Genomic DNA, 15,885 nt, shown 5'->3' with positions numbered 1-15,885 from the left:
GCAATTCCTCCTTAGAGGAATTCCAATTAATAAATATAGAAGCATGAGAAAAACACATTATTAGGCAAACACCATGATAATAATTGTCGCAGCACGATCACTCAGGATGCTAAAGTAAGTAAAAGTCTGAAAAGAAAAAGGACACTAGCATAGTTTCAAAGTCTCTCCCAAGATATTTATCAATTAAAAAGGGAGAATCAGAAACTTTCCAGTGGAGGAATTGGCAGATGCCACCTTAACTAATTGATCAAGGTTTACACTATTGGCAAGATGACATATCACTATTATGTACTCCCTGATACACACCAGGATAGCATACCATCATTTCTGTGGTTTTCTTACCAAATAAGCACAACCTCAATCTAATGAGAAAATATTAAACAAACCCAAACTGAGAGACACTCTCCAAAATAACTGACTAGCAATCATAAAAATATCAAGATCATGAAAGACATGGAAAGAATGTGAAATTGTCACAGAGGAGACACAACACCTAAATGCAGCATGGGTTCTTAGATTGGATGCTGGAACAGAAAAAGGACATTAGTAGGGGAAAAACTTGAAATATAAGGTTTATATTTAGTTAATAGTATTGTATAGTTTTGATCTATCATATTATGGTTAGTAAGTTGACAATATTATAGAAGCTAGGTGAAGAGTATACATGAGGCCGGGCGCGGTGGCTCACGCCTGTAATCCTAGCACTCTGGGAGGCCGAGGTGGGCGGATCGTTTGAGCTCAGGAGTTCGAGACCAGCCTGAGCAAGAGCGAGACCCCGTCTCTACTAAAAATAGAAAGAAATTATATGGACAGCTAAAAATATATATAGAAAAAATTAGCCGGGCATGGTGGTGCATGCCTGTAGTCTCAGCTACTCGGGAGGCTGAGACAGGAGGATCCCTTGAGCCCAGGAGTTTGAGGTTGCTGTGAGCTAAGCTGACGCCATGGCACTCACTCTAGCCTGGGCAACAGAGTGAGACGCTGTCTCAAAAAAAAAAAAAAAGTATACATGAGTTATCTGTACAATTTTGGTAACTCTTCTGTAAGTCCAAAATTATTTCGAAACAAAAGGTTTTTAAAAGACTATTAAAGAGGCTGGTAAATAATGCAACATGTTAACTACAATGGAACACTAACAAGAAATAGGTATGGAGGAGCAAGAAGGGATAGAGTGAGGAAAGGGGGGAAAAAATCAGGTGGATGAAAAAGGAGGAAAGGTTTGTAACCTGAACAGTCCATGTGGATAACCACAATGACAGAAGCACTGAGAGAAGAGGCAGAAAGGAGGAATTTGTTAAAGGCAGTGAGTTAGATAGTAGAACATGGCCCAGGTATAATTTGTGTGGTACAAAATAACACACAGAACGGTAAGATAATAAGTTTGTACTATTTTAAGTCACCACATCTGTGGCAACTTGTCACAGCCACAATATGGAAACCTGGAAACCTATTGAACATGCATATTTTTTGGGTCCTACCACAGACAAATTGAATCACAAACTCTGGGTGTGGGGCCCAAAAACTGATGTAACAAGCCCTCCAAAAACCTTGTTAATACACAGTAAAATTTAAGGAACAGTGTCATATAGAATGATCTCCAAAGTAGGATGTTAAGGAAAAAATTAAAAATGCAGGATAGGGCCAGGGGGCAGTGGCTCATGCCTGTAATCCCAGCACTTTGGGAGATCAAAGCTGGAGGATCACTTGAGGACAGGAGGAGTTCAAGACCAGCCTGGGCAACATAACAAGACCTCATCTCTACAAAAAATAAAAAAAGGAGCAGGCATGGTGGCCCACCTGTAATCCCAGCCACTTGGGAGGTTGAGACAGGAAGATCACTTGAGCCCAGGAGTTTGAGGTTGCAGTGAGTTATGATGATGTCATTGTACTCTAACCTGGGCAACAGAGCGAAACCATGTTCCCCAAAACTTAAATTAAATTAAAAAAATTAAAATCTGCTAGCACCTTAGTTCAAACAGGACAGTAACACCTAACTGTACTAGTAGCCACTGTATTCTTCACCAGAATGCACTTGCAGTTAAAAACGAAATCCAGGCCGGGTGCGGTGGCTCACGCCTGTAATCCTAGCACTCTGGGAGGCCGAGGCGGGTGGATCGCTCGAGGTCAGGAGTTCGAGACCAGCCTGAGCAAGAGGGAGACCCCCGTCTCTACTAAAAATAGAAAGAAATTATATGGACAACTAAAATATATATATACAAAAAATTAGCCGGGCATGGTGGCGCATGCCTGTAGTCCCAGCTACTCGAGAGGCTGAGGCAGTAGGATCGCTTAAGCCCAGGAGTTTGAGGTTGCTGTGAGTTAGACTGACGCCACGGCACTCACTCTAGCCCGGGCAACAGAGACTCTGTCTCAAAAAAAAAAAAAAAAAAAAAAAACGAAATCCAGTTTTACTTAAGAATGTACTTGATTAAATAAGAAAAATTGTTAATTTATTAAATCTCAATGCTTTGAGTGAAAAGAAAGGACACAAAGTCACCCATGGAAGACTTTATAGTTCATTCAAATGTAATTATTATACCAATATCATTTCAGTGGTTGACTAATGCTGAAATCCACACCCTTCCCCAAAATAAACTGTAGATGAAGCAAATATATTCTACATCAGAATGATGTCTGAAAGTATTTCAGAGACCTGAACACAAAATTTGTGAGAGTGCTCCTTCAACTTTTTCCCCAAGTGTCACCAAAGTCCAAGGTCTGGAAATATGAGCAGCTATTACAATCTATGATAAATAGTCATAGGTATAGATTTCCAACTCTAGAATTCTCAAATTCATGGTGCTTCAGAAATTTGACCATGTCAAGTCTTACTTAGTCTATGTTCCTTCAACCACCAGAGGGCCCCATGAAAGCATAATCCGGATAACACGAGTTGCCAATGAATAGTCTTTACTTATAGTGTGAAGCAGGGGTTGGTAAAATACATCCCATGCGCCAAATATGGCCTACCACCTGTGTTTCTACAGCCTACAAGCTAAGAATGAAAAGGTTGCAACATAATTTTGTTTAACTGTTCTATGACATAAAACAACGTGATTCAAATTCTGGTATCCATAAATAAAGTTTTATGAGAACACAGCCATGCTCATTTATGTATGTACTGTCTAAGGTTACTTTCACACAATAAGGGTAGAGCTGAGGAGCTGTGAAAGAGACCAAATGTAGTGCCTGCCCCTATTGCTTCCCACTGCTGTCTGGTGCACCAACAAATTGTATGGCAAAGTTCTAACTTCACCTCATTTCAAGTGCAACGCATATGGATGTATTGTGACCTTTTTTTTTTTTTAATTTAAGAGACAGAGTCACACGATGTTGCCTAGACTGGACTCAAACTCCTGGGTTCAAGCAATCGACCCTCCTCAGTCTCCCAAGTAGCTAAGACTACAGCTCATCTGGCAATTGTAACTTTAAAAGAAATTACCAGCGCACACCCATCACACCAAAACAGAAAAAGAAAAGTGGGCTTTGAATGTTGCTCTTTCAAAGCACAGCAGAGTATAGGTTATTTATTGATTTTTTAAATCAAATTAGATTATAAAGCATTGTGTTTATCATGTAATGACATTATAGCTATGCTAAAAGAATACATTATATATCAGCATTGCCACAGTAATGCATTCATCACAATACTCCTAACAGGAAAACAAAAGAAAAATTAGAAAACTTAAAATAATACCTTTATCACAGCAGGATTTCTTCACAAAAACAAAAAGTAAAAATGAGACTGCAATCAAAGAAAGCTTCTGAATGGCTGGCTTATTTGCTAGTAAAGCAAAGAAAGCCATTTCTTGACAGTGAGTTATTTAAATTGTGTTTGACTGCAGCAACCAAAGAAATGTGTTCAGAGAAAATAAATTTATTCAAGACTATTAGCCTTTCAGCAAGAACAGTTGGTAGAAAAAATAAGGCACTGGTAGCAATATCAATAGATAATTATAGGCCAGGCATGGTGGCTCATGCCTGTAATCCTAGCACTTTGGGAGGCCTAGCATTTTGGGATGCCAAGGCAGAAGGACTGCTTGAGGCCAGAAGTTTGAAACCAGTCTGAGCAAGAGCAAGACCTCGTCTCTACTAAAACAATAGAAAAGTTAGCTGGGCGTGGTGGCATGTGCCTGCACTCCCAGCTACTTGGGAGACTGAGGCAGGAGGATCGTTTGAGCCCAGGAGACTGAGGTTGCAGTGAGCTAGGATGATGCCACTGCACTCTAGCCCATGGAACAGAGTGAGGAAGAAAAAAAAGGCAATTATAAAACAGGGCAAATGATTTCCTCGAAAAGTGGGTGTCCTTGGCTCTTGTGTTGCCAGAGTTCAGTTGTTATTTAGTTACAGATTCAGCCCTGAGTTTAAAGTGACTAAAGAATTAGCCTCCATGAATAGTGAGAAAGAAACAAGTTCAGGAAAGAATATGTTCAAAGAAGTCAAGAAAATTCTAGTTCAGTATAACCTAAGAGGAATCTGTTAGGATATATCACAACTGGTGTTGGTAAAAAATATGTATGAGAATACTATGATAATAAGAATAGTATGAACAATTGTACACCAACAAATTAGACAATGTAGAAGAAATGGGCATACTCCTAGAAACAGAAATTACCAAAACTGATTCAGAAGAAATAGAAAATTTCAACAGATCTATAAAAAGTAGAGATTGAATCAATAGTCAAAAAAGTCCCATAATCAGATGGCTTCACTGGTGAATTCTACCAAACATTTAAAGAATTAACACCAATCCTTCTCAAACTATTCCAAAAATATATATAAGAGGAGGGAACACTTCCTAACATATTCTATAAGGCCAGTATTTTCCTGACACCAAAACAAGACAAAGATACCACAAGAAAACTACAGAACAACATGCCACAAAAATCCTTAACAAAATACATACTAGCAAACTGAATCCAAGAACACATTAAAAGGACCAGTGAGATTTATCTCAGGAATGCAAAGGTGCCTCAACAAATGAAAATCAACAGATATAATATACCACACTAATAGAACGAAGGGGGAAAAGACCACATGATCATCTCAATCAACAAAGAAAAAGCATTTGACAGGATTCAATATCTTTTCATGATTAAAAAAAAAAAAAGCAGCTGGATGCCATGGCTCATGCCTGTAATCTTAGCACTTTGGGAGGCCAAGGCGGGAGGATCACTTGAGGCCAGGACTTTGAGACTAGTCTGAGCAAGAGCAAGAACCTGTCTCTACAAAAAGACAGAAAAACTGGGGCTGGTGGTGTGTCCCTGTAGTCCCAGCTACTAGGGAGGCTGAGGCAAGAAGATTGCTTGAGCCCAGGAGTTTGAGGTTGCATTGAGCTATGATGCTGCCACCACTGCACTCTAGCCCGGGGGACACAATGAGACCCTATCTAGCAAAAACAAAAAAACAAAAAGAAAACCAAAACAAACAAAACCAAACAAAAAAACAACCTCAGCAAAGTTGGAATAGAAGGAAACTTCCTTAACATGACCAAGGGCATTTATGAAGACCCACAGCTAACATCATACTTAATGGTGAAAGACTAAAAGCTTTCCCCCTAAGATCAGGAACAAGATAAGGATGACTGCTTTCACCACTGCTATTCAACATTGCACTGGAAGTCCTAGCCAGAGCAATTAACCAAAAAAGAAAGAAAGGAAGGAAGGAAGGAAGGAAGGAAGGAAGGAAGGAAGAAAAGGCATCCAAATTGGAAGGGAAAAAGAAAAACTATCACTATTTGCAGATGACATGACTCTATATATAGTAAATCCCATAGAATCCACAAAAACTACTAGAGCTAATAAATAAATTCATTGAAGTGGCAGAGTAAAAGATCAATACAAAAAATTCAGTTGTGTTCCTAAACACCAGCAAAAAACAATCGGAAAAGGAAATTAAGAAAACTCTATTTACAACAGCCTCCTAAAGAACAAAATACCCAGGAATAAATTTAACCAAGGAAGTGAAAAACTCGTACACTAAAAACTACAAAACATTGCTGAAAGAAATTAAAGACAACCTAAATAAATGGTAAGACTTCCTGTTTTCATGGATTAAAAGACAATACTGTTAACACGACAATACTTCCCAAAGTGATCTACAGATTCAATGCAGTCCCTACAAAAATTTCAATGGCATTTCTGCAGAAATGGAAAGGCCAATCCTTAAATTTATATTAAACTGCAAGGGGACTGGAATAGCCCCTAAATAGTCAAAATAACATTGAAAAAGAAAACAAAGTAGGATTCACACTCCAAAACTCACTGTAAAGGAAACAGTAATCAAAACGGTGTAGTACTGGCATAGGAACAGGTATATTGACTAATGGAATAGAATTCAAAGTCCAGAAATAAATTCAAATATCTATGGCTAATTGATTTTTGACAAGGGTGCTAAGACTTTGAATGGAAAAAGAATAGTCTCTTTAACAACTGGGACAACTGGATAACCACATGCAAAAGGATGAAGCTGAACCCCTACCTTACCTTATATACAAAAATTAACTCAAAATGGATCAACAATCTAAATACAAGAGCTAAAGCTATAAGACTCTTAGAAGTAAACATAGGAGTATACCTTCATGACCTCAGATGTGGCAATGGATTCTTAGATTTAACACTTAACAAAAGAAAAACTAGATCAATTCAACTTGGTAAAAATTAAAAACTTCTGTGTATCAAAGGATACTATCAAGAAAATGAAAAGACAACCTACAGAATGGGAAGAATATTTGCAAATCATATATCTAATAAGGGTTTAGAATCTAGAATATATAAAGAACTCTTATAACTCAACAACAAAAAGACAACGCCATTAAAAAATTGGCAAAACACATAGACATTTCTCCAAAGATATACAAATGACCAAAAAACACATGAAAAGATGTTAAACATCATTCAGTGGTCATTAAGGAAATGCAAGTCAAAACCACAGAGATACCATTTCACACTCACTAGGATGTGAAATTAAAAAAAGAAAAAGCCACAAACAATTTTTTAGAAACAAAAACAAAACTCCAAAACTAACAAATGTTGGTAAGGATGTAAAGGAATAGGAACTCTCATACATTACTGGTGGCAATGTAAAGAGGCGCAGTTGCCGTGGGAAACTGTTTGACAGTGCCTCAAGAAATTAAACATATAATTACCATATGACTGAGCAATCTCATTTATAGGTACAGTCATGAAAGGCATAATGCCTTTTTGGTCAATGATGGACCACAATATGATGATGGTCCCATAAGATAATAATAAAGTTGAAAAATCAAAACACAAAGGACAGGCCGGGCACGGTGGCTCACGCCTGTAATCCTAGCACTCTGGGAGGCCGAGGCAGGTGGATCGCTCAAGGTTAGGAGTTCGAGACCAGCCTGAGCAAGAGTGAGACCCCCCCCCCCCCGTCTCTACTAAAAATAGAAAGAAATTATCTGGCCAACTAAAATATATATAGAAAAAATTAGCCGGGCATGGTGGCGCATGCCTGTAGTCCCAGCTACCCGGGAGGCTGAGGCAGGAGGATCGCTTAAGCCCAGGAGTTTGAGGTTGCTGTGAGCTAGACTGATGCCACGGCACTCACTCTAGCCCGGGCAATAGAGTGAGACTCTGTCTCAAAAAAAAAAAAAAAAAAAAAATCCCACACAAAAAAACCCCACAAAGTACAAAGAGAAGAAGCTAAAAGATTGGGAAGAGGGGAACAGATTATACCTGAATAATCAAGAGTTAGAATGGCATCAGACTTTTCAACCACATTGGAAATTAGAATAAAGTGGAGAGCAATACCTTCAAAATATTGAGAGAAAATGATATCTAATCTAGCATTCTACAACCAGCCATAAATAAGTGTGAGGGGAGAAGACATTTTTAAATATGTAAGGTCACAAAAATTTACCTCCTGTTACCGCCAATAAGCTACAGAAGGAAATACTCCACCAAAATGAGTTGCAAAGTAACCAAGCAAGAGGAGACGTATATCTAAGAAACAGATGACCCAACATAGTAGAAAGGCAAAAGGATTCCTTAAAATGACAGAGAAATCTCAGAATGACAGCCTAGGTATCAACCAGTTCAGATTACAGTAGTTTAGAAGGCTCAGAGAGAGAAGTGTCCAAGACTAACTAATGTGTCTGAAAATGCTAACCTGAGATTCAGGCACCTGGAAGAAACTTTAGGAACGAACTAGCATAAATATATAGAACAATGACAGCAAAGACCATTAATTCTTGAAACAATAACAACTTGTACATGGAATGAAAATAGTATATACTACATGGCTTACTACAAATAGCACAATGTGCCCAGGCACCATGGCTCGCGGCTACCACCCTAGCACTTTGGGAGGCCGAGGTGCGAGGATCGCTGGAGGTCAGGAGTTTGAGACTAGCCTGAGAAAGGGTTAGAGCACGTCTTTACAAAAAAACAGAAAAATTAGCTGGGTGTGGTGGTGTACACTTGTAGTCCCAGCTACTCGGGAGGCTGAGGCAGGAGGGTCACTCAAGCCCAGGAGCTGGAGGTTGCTGTGAGCTATGACAACACCTCTAGCCTGGGCAACAGAGCAAGACCCTGTCTCAAATAATAATAATAATAAAAACAACTATAACCACAATTATAATATAACCACATTGGGGAATAAAAACCATGGCTGTGTATAGTTGGGAGTTAAAGTGTGCTAAAAATCTTCTTTTCCATAATGGGAAGTCAACAGGTAACAGCTAAATTTGAAAAATCAAGAAATAGCAGGACAATATGTTATCTAGAGATCTGAAGGCAAATACCAAAAGAAACTGCTAAAAGAATTTGAATGCAGCCACCTTTAGGCAGAAAGGAAAGTAAGATGAGGTAGGGGCAGAGTCAAAGGACTACTTTTTCAGAATAAGCTCTATTGAACTATTTGATCCTTTAAACAAAGTGTACACATAAATTTGATAATATTTGTAACTAAAAAAAGCTATAGTACTTCGTAAGAAAAATAAGAGTTAAGCTATCAATTGGCTAAACCCAAAACTTCAGAAACTTGGAAAGGAAAATGAGAACATTACCAAAAAAAAGATGAGTAATTTAAAAAAAGGAAAACTTGTTGAAAATGAGATTAGATTACCATAGCTAGAATGTGAAAAAAGAATGCAACAAAGAAGCAAAAGATGGATGACAGAGAACCTTGAGAGATTTAAAAAAAAGAAAAAGAAAAGAAAACAAGCAGCAAAAGAAAGTGAACAAAGTGAACTAATTTATACCCCCAAATTCATTACGCAAGGGAAATTCACTTCGCTCGAGAACATAATGAAAAGCACTGTGGTAGAAAGAATGCGGAATGTCAAGACAGGTATTCAATTCTACTGTAATCCCCTAAACTAAAGCAGAAAGAAAATACTTCCAGAGACAAGTTTTTAAAAAAGCAAAGGATTCCAATGACTTGAGGTTCTATCACTGCTGGAAAAAAGTACTAATGAACAGTTGTTCAAAGGAATTCTCAAAACAAATAGAAAAAATATGTCAGGAGACTCATTCAGCAACCATTTTACTTAGCACAACTATGCTTAATAGAAGGGGCAAAATCAACAGCATAGAAACGGTGCTGCAATCACAGCTTAACATCCATATGTAGGAAAAAATAAATAAAGTCAATTTACAGTCATCTAATGGAACACAGAATAAGTACTAGTACGATTTTATGAAAGGATAAAAAGACAAAATAATTTAATTTTCTCTTAATATAGCCATAATAGTGGCCTACATGGAGAAAACAATTAGGAGAAAATCACATCTACCCAAATTATAGTAATAAGCCTTTGAGTTCATCCTATGTGACACTCTCACCAACAGGGAAGGAAATGTGGCAGCAATTAGGTAGTAAATTGTAGTTTTGAAAACAGTGACCCACAGATAATAACAACATTTAGAATTTGTCCTTTTCAAGTTCTTTATGAATAAATAAAAATTTCAAATATATATCCATATTTCCAAACCTAATACTATTTGTATTAATTATAAATAACAGCTGCTATTATGGAGGATGAAACTCAAAATGACCACAAGAAGCTTGAGGGTGGGACCCTTATAAGTAGAAAGTAAACAACAAAGTAGTCTGGTTATGATTCCAACACAAATACCGAAAACAGTTAAAACCATGGTAGACCAAAAAACTGGACTGTGTATCATATGTAGGAGTATGGGACACCACAAGCCCAAGCAGGAGATCAGGGGAGAAAAATACAATGAAAAACACTGACTCTGGAGTCAAAGGCACCACATACTAACTACCTGATCTTCATCAAGTTAATTAATCTGGGTTTCAATTACCTTATCTGTAAATTGAGGTTAATATCTACACTGAAAGGTTGTTGTGAGGATTCTAGATATTCTGTGTCAAAACCTATCATCATATCTGGAACACCAACACCCACACACACACACACACAAAAATGTAGTCCTCTAATACACCACATCACTAAGTTCCTTACTACAATGATATGCATACTAATCCTCATACTTCCAATGAGTGTACAAGAATAATGGTTTCTAGGAAGCAATTTGTCATGTAATATAACCCCTCCACCTCTTCCACATGTCTTCCAAACCCAGCATCCTCTCTGGGAGCTCATTTCTTCTCTCTCTCTTTTTTTTTTTAAAGAGAGGATCTCGCTATTTCATCCAGGCTGGAGTACAGTGGCGTGATCATAGCTCACTATAACCTCAAACTGCTGGGCTTGAGCAATGCTTCTGGCTCAGCCTCCCAAGTGGCTGAGAGTACAGGCATGCACCACCATGCCCAGCTAATTTTTTTCTTTTTTGTAAAGACTGGGTCTTGCTATGTTGCCCAGGCTAGTCTCAAACTCCTGGCCCCAGGCAATCCTCCTGCTTTTGCCTCCCAAAGTGCTGAGATTATAGGCATGAGTCACCAAGCCCAGCCCATTTCTTCTCTTAATCCCTTACTACTTTACTTTTCCCTAGGCCTCAGACTACTAACAAGGATGACACCTCCCACCCAACTCTTCCTCGTTCTAAAGCTCTTAAAAGGAGACTCCCTCCACCCCTCAGATTGAAGGCTGGTTGCCTCCAGTGCATACTGCTTTCCTGGCAGTCACTGGTAGCATACAGCTGATTCTAAGATTTATAAGGAAAAGCAAAAGATTTAAAATAGCCAAAACAATATGAAAAAGAAAAAAGTTGGAGAAATCACGCTATCCGATTTCAACCGTTACTATACTATAAAGGTAAGGTATAGAAATCATGACAGTGTGGCATCAGTAAAGTATAGACACATAGCTCAATGGAACAGAACAAACAGTGCAAAAATAAACACACACATATACGGTCAACTAATTTTTTACAAAGGTACAAAAGCAATACAGCAGAGAAAGGACAGCCTTTCAACAAAGGGGTTGGAAGAACTGGATGTAAAAACAATGAACTTGGGTTCATATCTCACACCATACACAAAAATTAACTCAAAATAGATCATAGATTTAAATGTAAAACCTGAAACTAGAAAACCTCCAAAAGAAAACCTCGGAGAAAATCTTTGTGAACTTGGAATAGGCAAAGATTTCTTAGATATAACACCAAAAGTATATCCCGTAAAAGAACAAGTTGATAAGTCAAACTTCATCAAAATTTACAACTTCTACAAAAGACACTGTCAAGAGAATGAACAGACAAGCCACAGATTGACAGTCTTTGCAAAGCATATATCTGATAAAGAACTTGTGTCAAAAAATAACAATAAAGAACTTTTTATTTTAAAAGTGTTATTTTAAACAACAACAAAAAAATAAATAGAAACAAAAAAGAGAACTCTCAAAACTCAACAATAACAGGCCGGGCGTGGTGGCTCACGCCTGTAATCCTAGCACTCTGGGAGGCCAGGGTGGGTGGATTGCTCAAGGTCAGGAGTTCGAGACCAGCCTGAGCAAGAGCGAGACCCCCCCCCCCCCCCCCCGTCTCTACTAAAAATAGAAAGAAATTATCTGGCCAACTAAAATATATACAGAAAAAAATTAGCCGGGCATGGTGGTGCATGCCTGTAGTCCCAGCTACTCGGGAGGCTGAGGCAGTAGGATCCCTTAAGCCCAGGAGTTTGAGGTTGCTGTGAGCTAGGCTGACGCCACAGCACTCACTCTAGCCCGGGCAACAAAGCGAGACTCTGTCTCACAAAAAACAAACAAACAAAAAAACTCAACAATAACAACTCCATTTTAAAAGGGGCAAAGACTTAAACAGACACTGAACCAAAAATGATATACAGATAGCAAAAATCACACAAAAAGATGTTCATCAATATTAGTCTCTGGAGAAACAGAAATTAAAACTACGAGATATCACTACATACCTATCAGAATGACTAAAAAAAGAAAAGAATGATAATACCAAATGCTGTCCAAGATGCAGAGACACTGGGTAACTCATACATCTGCTGGTGGGAATGTAAAAGTTTGGTAGTTTCTCGTAAAACTAAACTCACAGATTAGAGAACAGGAGGCAACCGTACTGTTGGGCATTTATACCAGAAAAATTAAAACATATTCACATAAAAATCTGTACAAAAATATTCACAGCAACTTTTTTCGTAATAGTCAATAACTGGAAATAACACAAATGTCCTTCAGTGGGTAAAAGGTTAAACAAACTGTTTACATCCATACCATAGAATACTACTCAGTAACAAAAAGGAACAAACTATTAACATACTTAACAATTTTGAAGGACTGCCAGGGAATGAGTGAAAAAAGCCAACTTCAAAAGGATGCATATTGTACGACTCAATTAATATAAATAACATTTTCTTGAAATAAAATTATGGAGATGGAGAACAGATTAGTGTCCACTAGGAATCTGAGATTGGGGTGAGGAGAGAGGGAAGTGGGAGTGGCTAAAGAGATTAGTGAGATGGAATGGAACCTTGCGGTAATGGAACAGTTCTGTATCTTGGTTGTGGTGGTGGTTACACAAATCTACATGTGATAAAACTGCATAAAATTACACATACACACAAATGAGTAAATGTAAAATTGCTGAGGTCTGAGTAAATTCAGTGGATTGTACCAATGTCACTTTCCTGGTCTTGGTATTGTACTGTAGTTTTATAAAATGTTATCATTGGGGAAAAATGAGTAAAGGGTACACAAAACCTCCCTCTACAATTTGTTTGCAACTTCCTATGGATTTATTATAATTATAATTAAGACTTGAATAGACACTTCACAAAAAAAAGATATGCAGATGGCAAATAAACACATAAAAAGATGCTCAAGAACATTAGTTATGAGAGAAATATGACCTAAAATCACAAGGACATACTACCACACACCTGTTAGAATAGCTAAAAATAAAAAGACTGACCAAACCAAATGTTAGCAAGGATATGGAAATACATTTTCCCCTGCCAGTGGGGATGTAAAATTACATAACCACTTTGGAAAAATTTGGCAGTTTCTTAAAAAGCTAAAGGTACATAGGCCAGGCGCCGTGGCTCACACCTGTAATCCTAGCACTCTGGGAGGCTGAGGATCACTGGAACTCAGGAGTTTGAGGTTGCAGTGAGTTATGATCATTCTAGCTGAGCAACAGAGTGAGACACTGTCTCAAAAATTAATTAATTAATTAAAAAATAAAAAGTTAAACATACAACTACCAAATGATCCAACCATTGTATTCCTAGGTATTTACTCAAGGGAAAGGGAAAAATATGTCCATGCAAAGATTTAAACATTAATGTTCATAGTAGCTTTATTTGTAATAGCCAAAACCTCCAAAAGTCCATCAATAGGTGAATGGATAAAACAAACTGTAATATATACACATAATGGAAACTACTCCCCAACAAAAATGACCTATTGATACACCCAATAACATGGATAAATCTCAAAATAACAATGACAAGTCAAAGAAGCAAGACCAAAAAAGAGTACATGTTTTGCAATTCCACATATATAAATTTTCTAGTCACTTCAATGGTTGTCTGGGAAGGGGGAAAAGAAGAGTAAGACGGAGTAAATACAAAGGGATATGAGGAAACTTTTGGGGGTGATGGATATTTCACTATCTTAAACACGTGAAAGCTTCATGTGTCTATACCCGTGTCAAAACTTACCAAATTGTACACTTTAAATATATGCAGCTTGTTATATGTCGATTATATCTCAATAAAGCTATTTTTTAAATAAATAGATAAAACTCTTTTCTTCCTTGGCTTTCACTACACCATTTCCTCTTGATTGTCTAACTTAAATCTCTGACAACACCTCTGGCGTCTCCTCTTCTTGCCATCCTTCCAATACTGTTGTTTCCAGGGTTCTTTTCTCAGCCTCCGTTTTTCATTCTAATCTATACTTTCCTGCAGTGACTTCATCCATGCCCATAACTTCAACTATCATCTATATTTATAGCCAATGACTTCCAAATCTCTTTTGTACAAACTTCTCTTTTGAGCCCTAAACTCACACTCCCAACTGCCTAACAAATCCAGAAACACCTCAAACATATAACAAAACTGAACTCCTTATCTCTTTACCATATGCTCTCACAGCACTTAATATTTTCACTGTCATAACACTTGTTTCACAAAAAATTATTAGACTATAAGGTCCATAAGGGCAAGGACCATGTCTTTCTTGTTCTTTATTTCCACAGGCTTTTCATAATGCCTGCCACATTTAATGAAACTGAATCATCTATCCCCCTCCCCACCTCCAAATCTGATTCTCCTCCTACCACAATTGACCCAAATTAGAAAACAAACCATCCTAGCCTCCTTCCTCTACTTACTCAATTGATACCAGGTCCTATTGATTTCTTTCCTCTAAATCCATCTCAGCTCTATTCTTACCTTATCATCTCCACTGCTCTGCCCTTATTTCTCAAATACAACACATGTCCCCACCTCCATTCATGCCTTCCTCAATCTATTACCTACAGCTGCAGTCCCCAAGTCCATGGCCTATTAAAAACCATGTCCCACACCAGGAGGTTCATCTGTATTTACAGCCATCCCCCCAGCTTTTGCATCACTGCATAAGCTCTGCCTCCTGTCAGATCAGCAGGGGCATTAGATTCTCAAAGGAGCACTAACCCTACTATAAACTGTGTGTGCAAGGGATCTAGGTTACACACTCCTTATGAGACTCTAACGCCTAATGATCTGAAGTGGAGCTGAGGCAGTGACGCTAGGGCTGAGGAGCGACTGCAAATACAGATTATCATTAGCAGAGAGGTTTGCACAATAAATGTAATGTGCTTGAATCAAATTCGAAACCACCCACTCCCCGGCCCCATCCCCACCCCTGTCTGTGGAAAAATTGTCTTCCATGAAACTGTTCCCTGATGCCAAAAAGGTTGGAGACCACTGATCTACAATCGTAGCAGAGTGATCTGAGCCACAAATCTGTCATTTCTGCAAAACTTGAAATCCTTCAATGGCTCCCTGTTACCTTCAAACTAAAATCCAAACTCCTCAAAATAGTATAATAGGCTCTACCTCTCCAGCCACATCTGGATACTACAAAACCCTGATCTTCTACCTTTCCAAATTAAAGGACCATGGCTCTTTAACCTGTGTCTTTGGGTGTGGTAATCAATTGGCCTGAAATCTGTCTTCCTTTATCCACCTAGTGAACTCATTCTATTGCCTTCAGCGCAAATGCACCTTTTTCTCTGACCTTTCTACTCAGAGTTAAGCTCTGTGTCATTATGCTCTCAGAGGACCTTCTCTGTACCTGCATTATATTAATATTACTGTATTTATTTACATGTCTACTCCAATAGACTAAATCATATTCGTTTTCCCAGTATGTGTCACATAATAATAATGACACTTAATAAAAATTGCATTAAAAGATTAAATGATTTAGTATTAATATATTCACCCACCTAATGGAAGGGGACTTTCTTGAGA

At 38.1% G+C, this 15,885-nt stretch overlaps 1 protein-coding gene across 3 annotated transcripts in view; it reads right to left on the bottom strand.

Moving 5' to 3' along the window:
• NFATC3 (nuclear factor of activated T cells 3) overlaps positions 1–15,885 on the bottom strand; it is a 102,644-nt gene that overhangs the window by 75,974 nt on the left and 10,785 nt on the right. The gene's annotated exons all lie outside the window — the stretch shown is intronic.

This window comes from Eulemur rufifrons, chromosome 23 (assembly GCF_041146395.1).
Source record: "Eulemur rufifrons isolate Redbay chromosome 23, OSU_ERuf_1, whole genome shotgun sequence".
Classification (NCBI taxonomy): domain Eukaryota; kingdom Metazoa; phylum Chordata; class Mammalia; order Primates; family Lemuridae; genus Eulemur; species Eulemur rufifrons.
This window is presented reverse-complemented; position numbering and strand designations above follow the sequence as displayed.